The 11,241-nt window shown below is 43.4% G+C and overlaps 1 long non-coding RNA gene across 1 annotated transcript; it reads left to right on the top strand.

Annotated features, from left to right (window-relative positions):
- The first annotated feature begins 4,520 nt into the window (after nucleotides 1-4,520).
- Nucleotides 4,521-9,962, top strand: LOC127529061 (uncharacterized). The gene is made up of 3 exons (XR_007935730.1): nucleotides 4,521-4,901; nucleotides 7,125-7,315; nucleotides 9,741-9,962. It is a non-coding gene; the product is annotated as an uncharacterized LOC127529061 (long non-coding RNA).
- Nucleotides 9,963-11,241: the final 1,279 nt, after the last annotated feature.

The following is an 11,241-nucleotide window of genomic DNA, read 5'->3' as shown; positions in this document are numbered from 1 at the left end:
CCAATGTGGTGAACTAGAAAGTCAAATAATTAGGCACTTGACACAAAATGTAGATTAGTGCAAATAAAATTAGGGTTTCACCTGCATGTGTTTTGATATTCTTCTCCATTGGACACTTATAAAAAAAAAACCAAAACACATGTATATCACTGTTTAACAGGTAGGCATATAAGAAATCCTCTTTGACCTTCAACTTACCCATGTAATGATGTATGAGGGCTTTAGTGTTGGGGTGTGTAGACACTTTCAGTCACACTGAGTGATGATGGGGTGATGCAATGGTTAATACTGCTGCAACTTCAGGGCCCAGAGGTCTGGCGCCGTCCTGCTCTTAGTCTGTGGGGAGCTGGCATGTTCTCCCTGTGTCCACATTCAGTTTGCTCCACCAGTCAAAGAACTTGTGTGGTTTGTTAGTTAATGACTTTAAATGGATTCGTTGTGTGTGAGTGGACTGGTAGCCCATTTGGGGTTAGTGCTATTTTGATAGGCTGTGCATACACATAATAATCTGCAAACAAGTGGCACACGGTAATTAAGAGCTCTGGATGAACGCATGTACTTAATTACTGTGTACCACTTGTTTGCAAACTATTATGAATATGCAGTAACCTGACAAATTACTCCTCTAGGAGAAAACAAAGCAAATGTTACTTCTCCTTCGTGCAGATACAGTCGAAGCGTTGTATCATGAACTCGAGGGATGAATTGTCTGCAGAGAATTATTTACAGTATACGTGATTGCCGTGCTTTGGTAGGTGGCCAGCATTATTATAGATTTGTCTGCTTGATCCAAAGCGACTTACATTCAGGTTATGCTGGGGTACTTTGCAGCTGGTTACGTCTGTCTTTTAGGAGCACAGGCAGCTTGTGGGACTTGCTGGGCGGGTTTGACTACACGACACGTCAAAATGGGAAGACTGTGGAACCCTTCACATTTACTTTAATAATTTAATTAAGCTTGATTGATTAATTAAACACAAACATGAGACAAAAAATAATTAAAACGAAATACAGGATAACCCTAAACAGCGCAAATGGGGAAGAAATAAATGTTTACAATACAAGCATAAATGTTGTGTTGCAGCTAACGTTTTTTTTTCCCCCTGGTTTGTATTTATATTCTGTTTTCTGATTGTTTTTGTTAATTGTAAATTATTGTTTTCATGTATTTATGCTGTTTCTGTTGAATTTGTTTATCATTTATTACTTGTATTCTGGGGTGGCACGGTGGCACAGTGATAACGCTGCTGCCTCACAGTTAGGAGACCTGGGTTTGCTTCCCGGGTCCTCCCTGCGTGGAGTTTGCATGTTCTCCCCGTGTCTGCATGGGTTTCCTCCCACAGTCCAAAGACATGCAGGTTAGGTGGATTGCCGATTCTAAATTGGCCCTAGTGTGTGCTTGGTGTGTGGGTGTGTTTGTGTGTGTCCTGCGGTGGGTTGGCACCCTGCCCAGGATTGTTTCCTGCCTTGTGCCCTGTGTTGGCTGGGATTGGCTCCAGCAGACCCCCATGACCCTGTGTTTGGATTCAGCGGGTTGGAAAATGGATGGATGGATGGATTTATTACTTGTATTCTGGGGTGGCGCAGTGGTAGCGCTGCTGCCTCACAGTTAGGAGACCTGGGTTCACTTCCCAGGTCCTCCCTGCGTGGAGTTTGCATGTTCTCCCCGTGTCTGCTGGGATTTCCTCCCACAGTCCAAAGACATGCAGGTTAGGTGCATTGGCAATTCTAAATTGTCCCTAGTGTGTGTGTGTGTGTGTGCGTGCCCTGCGGTGGGCTGGCACCCTGCCCGGGGTTTTTTCCTGCCTTGTGCCCTATGTTGGGATTCAGTGGGTTGGATAATGGCTGGATGGACTTGTATTCTGTCTCTTTAAATGTAGTGTCATTTTCTGTGTTTTGTGAGTGGAGCCCCAGCAGCAGTGACACAAGGCTGGCTTTATAAGTCGGAATGTTCAGCAGAATGTGCTCTGTTAGAATTGCACCTCATATTTGAACCTGTGCATAACCCTTCCCAGTAGCCATGGCAGACATATTGAAGCAAGAGAAATGTGGAGCAAAAGAAGGGATGTATTTAACTTGTGTCAAAGTGCGGCTTTCACTCCTAATATACGTTGCAGTATATTTATTAGGTACACCTGTTCAACTGCTTGTTAACACAAATATCTAATCAGCCAATCACATGGCAGCTTTAGGCCTGTAGACATTGTCAAGATGACCTGCTGAAGTTCAAACAGAGCATCAGAATGGGGAAGAGAATGTGGCATGGCTGTTGGTGCTAGATTGGCTGCTCTGAGTATTTCAGAAAGTGCTGATCTTCTGGGGTTTTCATACATTACCATTGCTATTGTTTAGAGAGAATGATCCGAAAAAGGGAAAAATATCCAGTGAGTGGCAGTTCTCAGGGCGAAAATGCCTTGTTGATGTCAGAGGAGAATGGCCAGACTGGTTTTAGCTGATAGAAAGGCAACAGTAAGTCAAATAACCATTCATTACAATCGAGGTGTACAGAAGAGAATCTCTGAACACACAACACATCAGACCTTAAAGCAGATGGGCTACTACAGCAGGAGACCACACCGGGTGCCTCTTCTATCAGCTAAGAGCAGACAACTGAAGCTACGATTTGACATGGCTCACCAAAATTGGACAACTGAAAAAACGTTATATGGTCTGATGAATCTCGATTTCTGCTGTGACATTTGGATGTTAGGATCAGAATTTGGCATCAACAACATGAAAGCATGGATCCATCGGCAGTTCAGGCTGAAGGTGGTGGTGTAATGATGTGGGGGATATTTTCTTGGCACATTTTGGGCCCTTTAGTATCAACTGAGCATCATTTAAATGCCACAGCCTACCTGAGTACTGTTGCTGACCATGTCCATCTGTTTATGACCACAGTGTTCCCATCTTCTGATAGCTACTTCCAGCAGGATAACGCTCCAAGTCACAAAGCTCAAGTAATTTCAAACTGGTTTCTTGAACATGACACATGAGTTCACTGTACTTAAATGGCCTCCACAGTCACCACATCTTAATCCAATAGAGTGCCTTTGGGATGTGGTGGAACGGGAGATTCACATCATGGATTTGCAGCCGACAAATGGGCAGCAACTGCATAATCATGTCAATATGGACCAAAATCCCTGAGGAATGTTTCCAGCACCTTGCTGAATCTGTGCCACAAAGAATTACTGCAGTTCTGAAGGCAAAAGAGGGTCCAATATGGTACTAGCAAAGTCTACCTAATAAAGTGGCCAGTGAGTGTATAATAGAATATATAATGTACATACACACAGCTGAAGACAAGTCATTAGAAAAATACAATTGTCTTGCATGTCCATCATTTGGAGGAGTTGGAGGCATTTCTCATGTTCTTGAACCACAGGGGGGTGAAGTCGTGCAAAACAATCGCATAACTCTGAGACATCCTCGATGTTGTTACGGGAGGGGGATGTAACTTCCTCTTCTTAGCACTCTTGGACAAGGTCAGGTAGCCCCCGGGGCTGTCTGCCATATAGCAGCTCAAAAGGGGAAAACCCAGATGAGGCCTGCAGTAGCTCCCAGAAGGCAAACAAGACGAGAGGCAGAAGTTGGTCCCAGTCCTACCTGTCTGTCCGAACCATCTTCCTCAATATCTGTTTGAGCGTGAGGAGCAGGGCATTCTGGGTACTGGGTGGCATAGCTCACTAGAACGAGGATGAATTTGTTTCCCATAGCAATGGAGAATTGAGTTTATTTATGAATTGTATGAGTATTGTCTATCTTTGGTTTATTTCCAGTTATTGAATTTCTTGCTTTGTTTCTTGGTTTTGAACTTTAGATTGTTGATTGGGATGAGTTTGCCTTGGATTGTCCTTTGAAGCAAATCATTTTTGCCTTACTTTTGCCCTTTTCTGATTTTTGTTCTTTCCCAATAAATATCATCATTTATAAAGAATCTTTGAAACTTGTCTCTGCAAGTCAGAGTTCCATCCATCCATCCATTTTCCAACCCGCTGAATCCGAACACAGGGTCACGGGGGTCTGCTGGAGCCAATCCCAGCCAACACAGGGCACAAGGCAGGAACCAATCCCGGGCAGGGTGCCAACCCACCGCAGGACACACACAAACACACCCACACACCAAGCACACACTAGGGCCAATTTAGAATCGCCAATCCACCTAACCAGCATGTCTTTGGACTGTGGGAGGAAACCGGAGCACCCGGAGGAAACCCACGCAGACACGGGGAGAACATGCAAACTCCACGCAGGGAGGACCCGGGAAGCGAACCCAGGTCCCCAGATCTCCCAACTGCGAGGCAGCAGCGCTACCCACTGCGCCACCGTGCCGCCCGCAAGTCAGAGTTTCACATTTTTACTCCCTTTTGTGAGATATTTTGATGTATTTTGGGACTGTCTGGTATTTTGAACTTTCAAAGCCAGCTCTCCATTTCTGAGGCCTGCTTAGGCTGAAGCTTGTAGGTGGTAGATGGAAATGGACTTACTCGGGGTGAACTTCTGCTTTGTGGGTTTTTTTTGGAGGCCACATACACCTTTTCACCATATTTGAGTGTAATAAACACAAAAATAAAGGGAATAACCCAAAACAAAAACCAGAACTGAAATGTTTTTATTTCAAGAAGAAATATTTTCTTAAAAAACCCTTGGAGTTAATACAAAAATAATGGCAAACTCAAACTAATCAAAGAAGCTGTATTTCTGTTAATAAGGGAAGCATTACACTAAGAGTAATAATAAACTTACACCTCTGCTCAGTTACTGTGGCCCTCTGATTTGTTTTTTGTTCACGTTCTTTTTCTTTTTGCTTGTGCAATCAGATCATGGTCCCTTTATTCTCCTTTTCTCTGAGAACTGAATTATTTCATAATCTCTCTCTTGGCTCAGATCTGGATAAGGTGGGTTGTTTTACCTTTTTTAGTCGTTTCTTTTTATAATTCCTGTTGTTATTCTGCTTTCAATGCAATATAACATTAATTATAAGGAGATGAGACCTACTTACAGGCTCAATGTCCCAGCGATAAGACTGAGTCCTGGAAAACCATTAAATAGACAAGCTGTAGGTGACTGGCCTAACAACAGTAGACCTGAGTGGCTCCACCACATCGATGGAGTGGAACTGGGGTAAAGTAATTGACACAGAAAAAGAAAACCAATAAAAAAATAATGAACTGTTCTGTCATCCAATCTGCATATTGTATGCAATGTAAGAGTTCTGTTTTGTTGTAAGGGTTCATTTTTGGGAGATCGCGGTGTCTGTGTGTACCCGAAGTTTGCTGTTCTTTCAATGATTCCCATTGAATTCAGACCTGGATGAGTGTGGATTTACTGGACGTAAGGCAATGGACTGTTTAAGCTGACCTTTTTCCTGGGTGTTAAGTAAAATTCCTTGAAGATTTAGTGTTTTGAATGACTCCATATTCAGTTTAGATTAGGTGTGTTTGGAAGTGTAACCAGTTGTAGACATTGGTAGCACCTTTAGATCTTAGCTGTAAAGAATCAAAATTCATCCTGGGTTTGCGTAAATGAAGCAGCAGCTATTATTACATCCTGTCCTTAGAGCAGTGGCTTCAGCAACCCAATTTTGCCTTTGAGACCCAGAATCCCCATGGACATTCCTTGCATCCCCTTGGAGAATCACCACAGACAGTCCTCTCCACTCCCTTGAAGAATCACCACCAGCAATGGGTCGGGTGTCCTCCTTGGAGAATCACTGATGCAGGCCCGGTCTTAGGTATTATGGGGCCCTAGGTGAAAGGGGGGTCCAGGGGCCCCCTGAGGGGGGCGGAGACCCCCTGGAAGCTCTGTGAAATGCGTGAAAATTAGACCAAGGAGTCGATCCGGGGCCCTAGGCGGTCGCCTACTTCGCCTATGCCTAAGGCCGGGCCTGATTGGGACAAATAATGCTGTAGTATATTTAAGTATATATGACAATTGCTTACTCTGACAATTTGTTTTGTGGGCCCCCAAGAAGGCGGGGGCCCTAAGCTATAGCTTGTATAGCTTATACGTAAATCCTGCACTGACTGATGCAGGTCATAGCAGAGCAATGGTGTTTGCTTAAACTACCCACAGTGACCCCATTGCAAGACCCTTTTCCATTCATTAAAATTGTGACTCATGACCATAATTTTAGAAGCTTTGCCTGGAGGACCTGAAATTCTCTTAGGTAAAGTGATAAGCAATGTGGTAAAGTCTCCATCTTGATCCGTTTATCATTCAGTACAAAGCTTCTACTGATGCATGTAAGAGGACAGAGCTCCAACTCTTACAGTATGTCCTGCTGCGGCACCAGACAGATGATGAGCACATCCATTTTCTGCTCTTCTGTTTCAGGATCATATGGAACTGGAGCTTCAGCTTTTGGAGTAGCTCAGAAATGAACCGTGATAAGAATGACAGTCCATCACAGTGTCAGTTTCATGGTTCCAATTAACTACATGGAAAAAAAAAACCATTTTGATATGCAGAGAACACTCAGACTGCATACAATGGTAAAGTCCAGTCATCTTTGTGATGTCTTGGCTGGGAGCATTAGATGCTTAGATGCCTTAAAGGATGTTTTCTTATTTTCTCCCAGAAGGACTAGAAGCCGACATTAATTGGTCACACACTATTGAGGCTCCGTCATACTAACAGCAGTACGCCTGCATTAATGCCTCACTGGGACTGGGACAGCCATGGCGGAAGTTTACATTCTTTATAATTTTTCTTCCTCTTTAGTCATTCTGGTGTGTGTTGACACCATAGTGTGTGTGTATTTGTTTATCTCTCAATTTATGTATTTATTTACTTAAAAGTGTCTGTTAAAAGCCAGATTTCCCTAAATAACGTTCTGTCTATCTACAGTGAAATTCTTACTTGCCTGTGCTGGTCACCAGCTCGTCGTCCTCCTTAGCTTAAACCTCAAAACGTCTGTCTTCCTTACCTGACAGAATCTCTGAACACATTGTCAAACCAGAGAGCATAACAAAATGCAGACAAATAGCTCATTCTGCGCATCAATAATAAACCATTTTACTGCATTAGTAAGATGTAAGACTTGAATATAAATGATTGTTTTTGTACTATTTTGGGAGTATAATAGAATTTCTTTTTTTTTTTTTTTAAACTATGAAAAGGTTCTGGCAAGAGACTTCTTCCCAAAGTTGGATCGCCCCACAGAGGCCACGACAGATGATGATCAAGCAGGACTTTGAGCCCGGGCTTCTGGAAATGTGAGGCAGTATACCTGCAAGGCCAAGCTGGTGTCCAAAATTTAAGGGAATGACTCACAAGAGAAACGAACACTGGAAAAATATGTTAATTTTAGGTAATATTTCATAGGAAAGGCCAAGTTACAGCTTGATTTTACTTTTTCCTGCCTTACTTTGATAAGATTACCTCTTTAAAATTCATCTACATGATTCATAATGTTGAATATTCCACGAGCAAAGCCCAAAGCCCAGCACTAGATAAGGGCCTCTGTTCCAACACGACAGCAAAAATAAGTTGGCGCTAAAACCCATTCAGCTTTGTAATCTTAGAAAAAGAAAGCCCTCCACAAGCAGATGCGAGGTTTATGCCAGTTTGGAAAGGAGGCGTCCGGTTTCAATGGAAATTAATACTCTGGAAAAAAGCTGCAGCATTTGTAACTATGCAAAGGTATTCAAATCCAACATGAACCTGAAAGTTTAGGCAAAATGAGAAGCCTTGTTTGCTTTTTTTTCTTTTTCTTTTTCATTTACTGTGTGAAGTTTGAGCTGCTTCAGATTCATTAAAAGGATTTCTCACTACCATTTCCTGAGAGACCATAAGGTCCCTTAGGAGTGGAGTGTTATGTGGTCCTTCACCGCAGCATATACGTCAAGCATACTTTACAATTACTGGCATTTAGGGACTGAAATTAGGCTGCATAGTCTAAAACAGACAAGGTCGCGCAGATGAGCGCTGGCACCATTATGCATGGAATCATTCTAAATCAAGAATGAAAAGCGGATGAATCATACACAACAAGCAGAACAAAAATATCACAACAGCATTGCCTTAATCCTTAAAAGTATGAATCAGAGTATGCGTCTCCCTGATACATACAGTAGGCTGCCCAGTAGTTATGTTTTACAAATGGCAGATGCTGGAGAGCACCAGTAGCTACTAACTGCTTGCTGGTAAAATGAATTCATTCACTCTTTACATTGATTCTGCAGTAATATCTGCAACCATCTTTTTTTGTTTGCTATTGTAATATTGTGCAGCCATGAGGCATATTTAATTTATAATATAATGTGACATTTTCAAACCTGCTTATTCCAATTCAGGGCCAAGAAAGGAACCAGCCATGGGAAAGATAGCAGTCCACTGCAGGGCTTACGCACACATCCTGGGCCAGTTAGCTGAATACACGTCTTTGGAGATTTGACGGCAAAACCCAATTACCCAAAGGAAAATTTACTTACGGGTGGCGCAGTGGGTAGCGCTGCTGCCTCGCAGTTGGGAGATCTGGGGACCTGGGTTCGCTTCCCGGGTCCTCCCTGCGTGGAGTTTGCATGTTCTCCCCGTGTCTGCGTGGGTTTCCTCCGGGCGCTCCGGTTTCCTCCCACAGTCCAAAGACATGCAGGTTAGGTGGATTGGCGATTCTAAATTGGCCCTAGTGTGTGCTTGGTGTGTGGGTGTGTTTGTGTGTGTCCTGCGGTGGGTTGGCACCCTGCCTGGGATTGGTTCCTGCCTTGTGCCCTGTGTTGGCTGGGATTGGCTCCAGCAGACCCCTGTGACCCTGTGTTCGGATTCAGCGGGTTGGAAAATGGATGGATGGATGGAAAATTTACTTACTGGCACACAACTGACGTGGGGTTCAAACCCGGGCTGGTTCAATCCATAAGATTGCAGCAGTAATCAATACAATGTCAACCCTTCAATTACAGCAATTATCTCTGTTAATATAGCATATGTTTTATTAGATAATTCAATGGAAACTGTCAACTCCAGCATGCATTGGGACAGTTTGCAACCAAGTGTGAAGCGGGAAGGATGAGGATCAGCACTTCCAAATTTGAGGTCATGGTCCTCAGTACAAAAAAAAAAGGGCTGTCCTCTCCTCATTGGTGGTGAATTACTGCCTCAAGTGGAGGAGTTTTAGTACCTCGGGGTCTTGTCCACAAGTAAGGGGAAAAAGAGATGATGAGATCAAGAAATGGATTGGGGTGGCGAGTGCAGTTATGTGGTTATGTAATGATCTGTAGTGGTGAAGAAGGAGCTGAGCCAGGATGCCAGGCTCTAGTTTACCAGTCAATCTACGTCCCTACCCTCACCTATGGTCATTAGCTTCAGGTAATGGCCGAAAGGACGAGATCAGGGGTACAAGTGGCCGAAATGAACTTTCTCCGCAGAGTGGTTGGACTCTCCCTTAGAGACAGGGTGAGAAGCACAGACATCTAGGAGTGGCTTGGAGTAGAGCCGCTGATCCTCCAAATCGCATGGAGCCAATTGTGATGGTTTGGGAATCTGATTCAGTTGCCTCCTTGTGAAGGTTTTATGGGCACAACCAGCTTGGAGGAGACCACAAGAAAGACCAAAGGCTCGCCAGGAGGATTATGTCTACTAGATGGCCTGGGGATGCCTTGGGATCCTATAGCATAAGTCGGTAAGTGTGGCTGGGGGAAAAGTATGTATGCAGTACAGTAAGTGTAGTCAAAGGATACCTGCTGAGGTGTTCCATTCATCTTTTCTTTTGGGATAACTGTTATAAACTTTATTTACAGTGGTGTGCAAGTCTTTCCAGTCTTCTAGAATTTTCCCTACATACTTGCCAGTATTACAAGTTGAATGGCTTGAGTTTGGAAAGAAGCGGCCTGTGCTGGCATAGACTTGGATCACATTTACTGCACCACAGCACAGGCAAAGCCAAGCACATTGTTTGAAGTCTGCTTATAGATAACAGGTGAGTGGACGTGTTTTATTAACAAACATTATGTCTTTTTATGCTTAACAATATTTTGTTGCTTAATACTTTTGGAAAAACAGTTAAGTAAATGAGAAGAGTTAACACGGTAGCGCAATTTTTAATGCTATTTCTTTGCCGAGCCAGGGTTCTGGGTTTGATCGCACAGCTGGTCAGTGTCTGTGTGGAGTCTGAATATTCTTGTGTGTGTGTGGAGGTTTTCACAGGCTGCTCCAGTTTTTGTTCCTTCTCCTACATCCCAATAATATATCTTTTAGGTTAAATGACAGATTCTTAATTAAATACTAGGGGGCTTTAGCCCCTGCTCGCTTTCCTCGATACACCCCCTCAACCCCCCGGGGCATGCTACGCGCCAGCCGTATTGTTTCTCTGATGCTTGCGTTGTAAAGGTAGGGGGTGAACTCACGCTAAGGAGATGCGGTTGGATCAGCTGCTGGCTTGCTGCTGCCGTGCTGCGTGTTCTGCTTGTCGCGCTGCGCGTTGATCATTTAAAAGCCCGTACAGCAGCTGTCGTTTTGAACCATTGACTTGTCTCGCGGGATGTTGAAGTGTCTCCGAGAAAATCACATATCGCCTCCTTTCAAGCCTTCCAAGATTTTTTTTTTATAATAGAAAGATATGAGTGTATGCATGAGCGGGAATTGTGAGGGCTTCTGTCTTGCCCCGATGCTGCTGGGATGGCTCTGGCTATCTTTTACTCTAAATGGGATTAAGCACATTTGAGCATGTTGTGTTATGTTATGTGTGTAAATGAGAAAGTAAGCTAACGGTGACCACTGGGTGCAAAGAAAGTGTCTGTCCAGCGGATTTTCACGCCTGCACTCAAATGAAGTAACATTTAAGTAGTGAGCTGTATGGCACTGTCAGTGGTGTTCTTGGCAGGACAGCACATCCAGCGGCAGCACTAACTACTGTGGGGAGAGGCGTATGCTGGCTGTTGTAAGGTAAGCAAAAAAATTGAAAAAATATTGCTTTTGTACACCCACACCTGTTCTCTGCCACTCTGTGCTCATTTGAAACTGCTGGATTCTTTTCAAGAAGTGGAAGGAGTATACTTAGCTGTGTTTTTTAGATTTAGTGCTCTCCTCTTCAATGGTGGCTTAAAATCAAGATGCTGCATAACGTGTTGTGAATGATGCATTGCTCATATTTCTTTTTTTTTTTTTTTTTTTTTACCAAATTACTGTGGCTATCTTTTGAGTTGAGCAAATGGTACTGGATATTTCATACCTCTTTATTTGCATGTGATTGGGAAAAGTTCAAACTAGAAATGCAAAAACACAATTTGGATAAAACAACAG

The sequence above is a fragment of the Erpetoichthys calabaricus genome, chromosome 8 (assembly GCF_900747795.2).
Source record: "Erpetoichthys calabaricus chromosome 8, fErpCal1.3, whole genome shotgun sequence".
NCBI lineage: Eukaryota > Metazoa > Chordata > Cladistia > Polypteriformes > Polypteridae > Erpetoichthys > Erpetoichthys calabaricus.
Note: the sequence above shows the minus strand (reverse complement) of the source record. Positions and strands in the feature narration are given on the sequence as shown.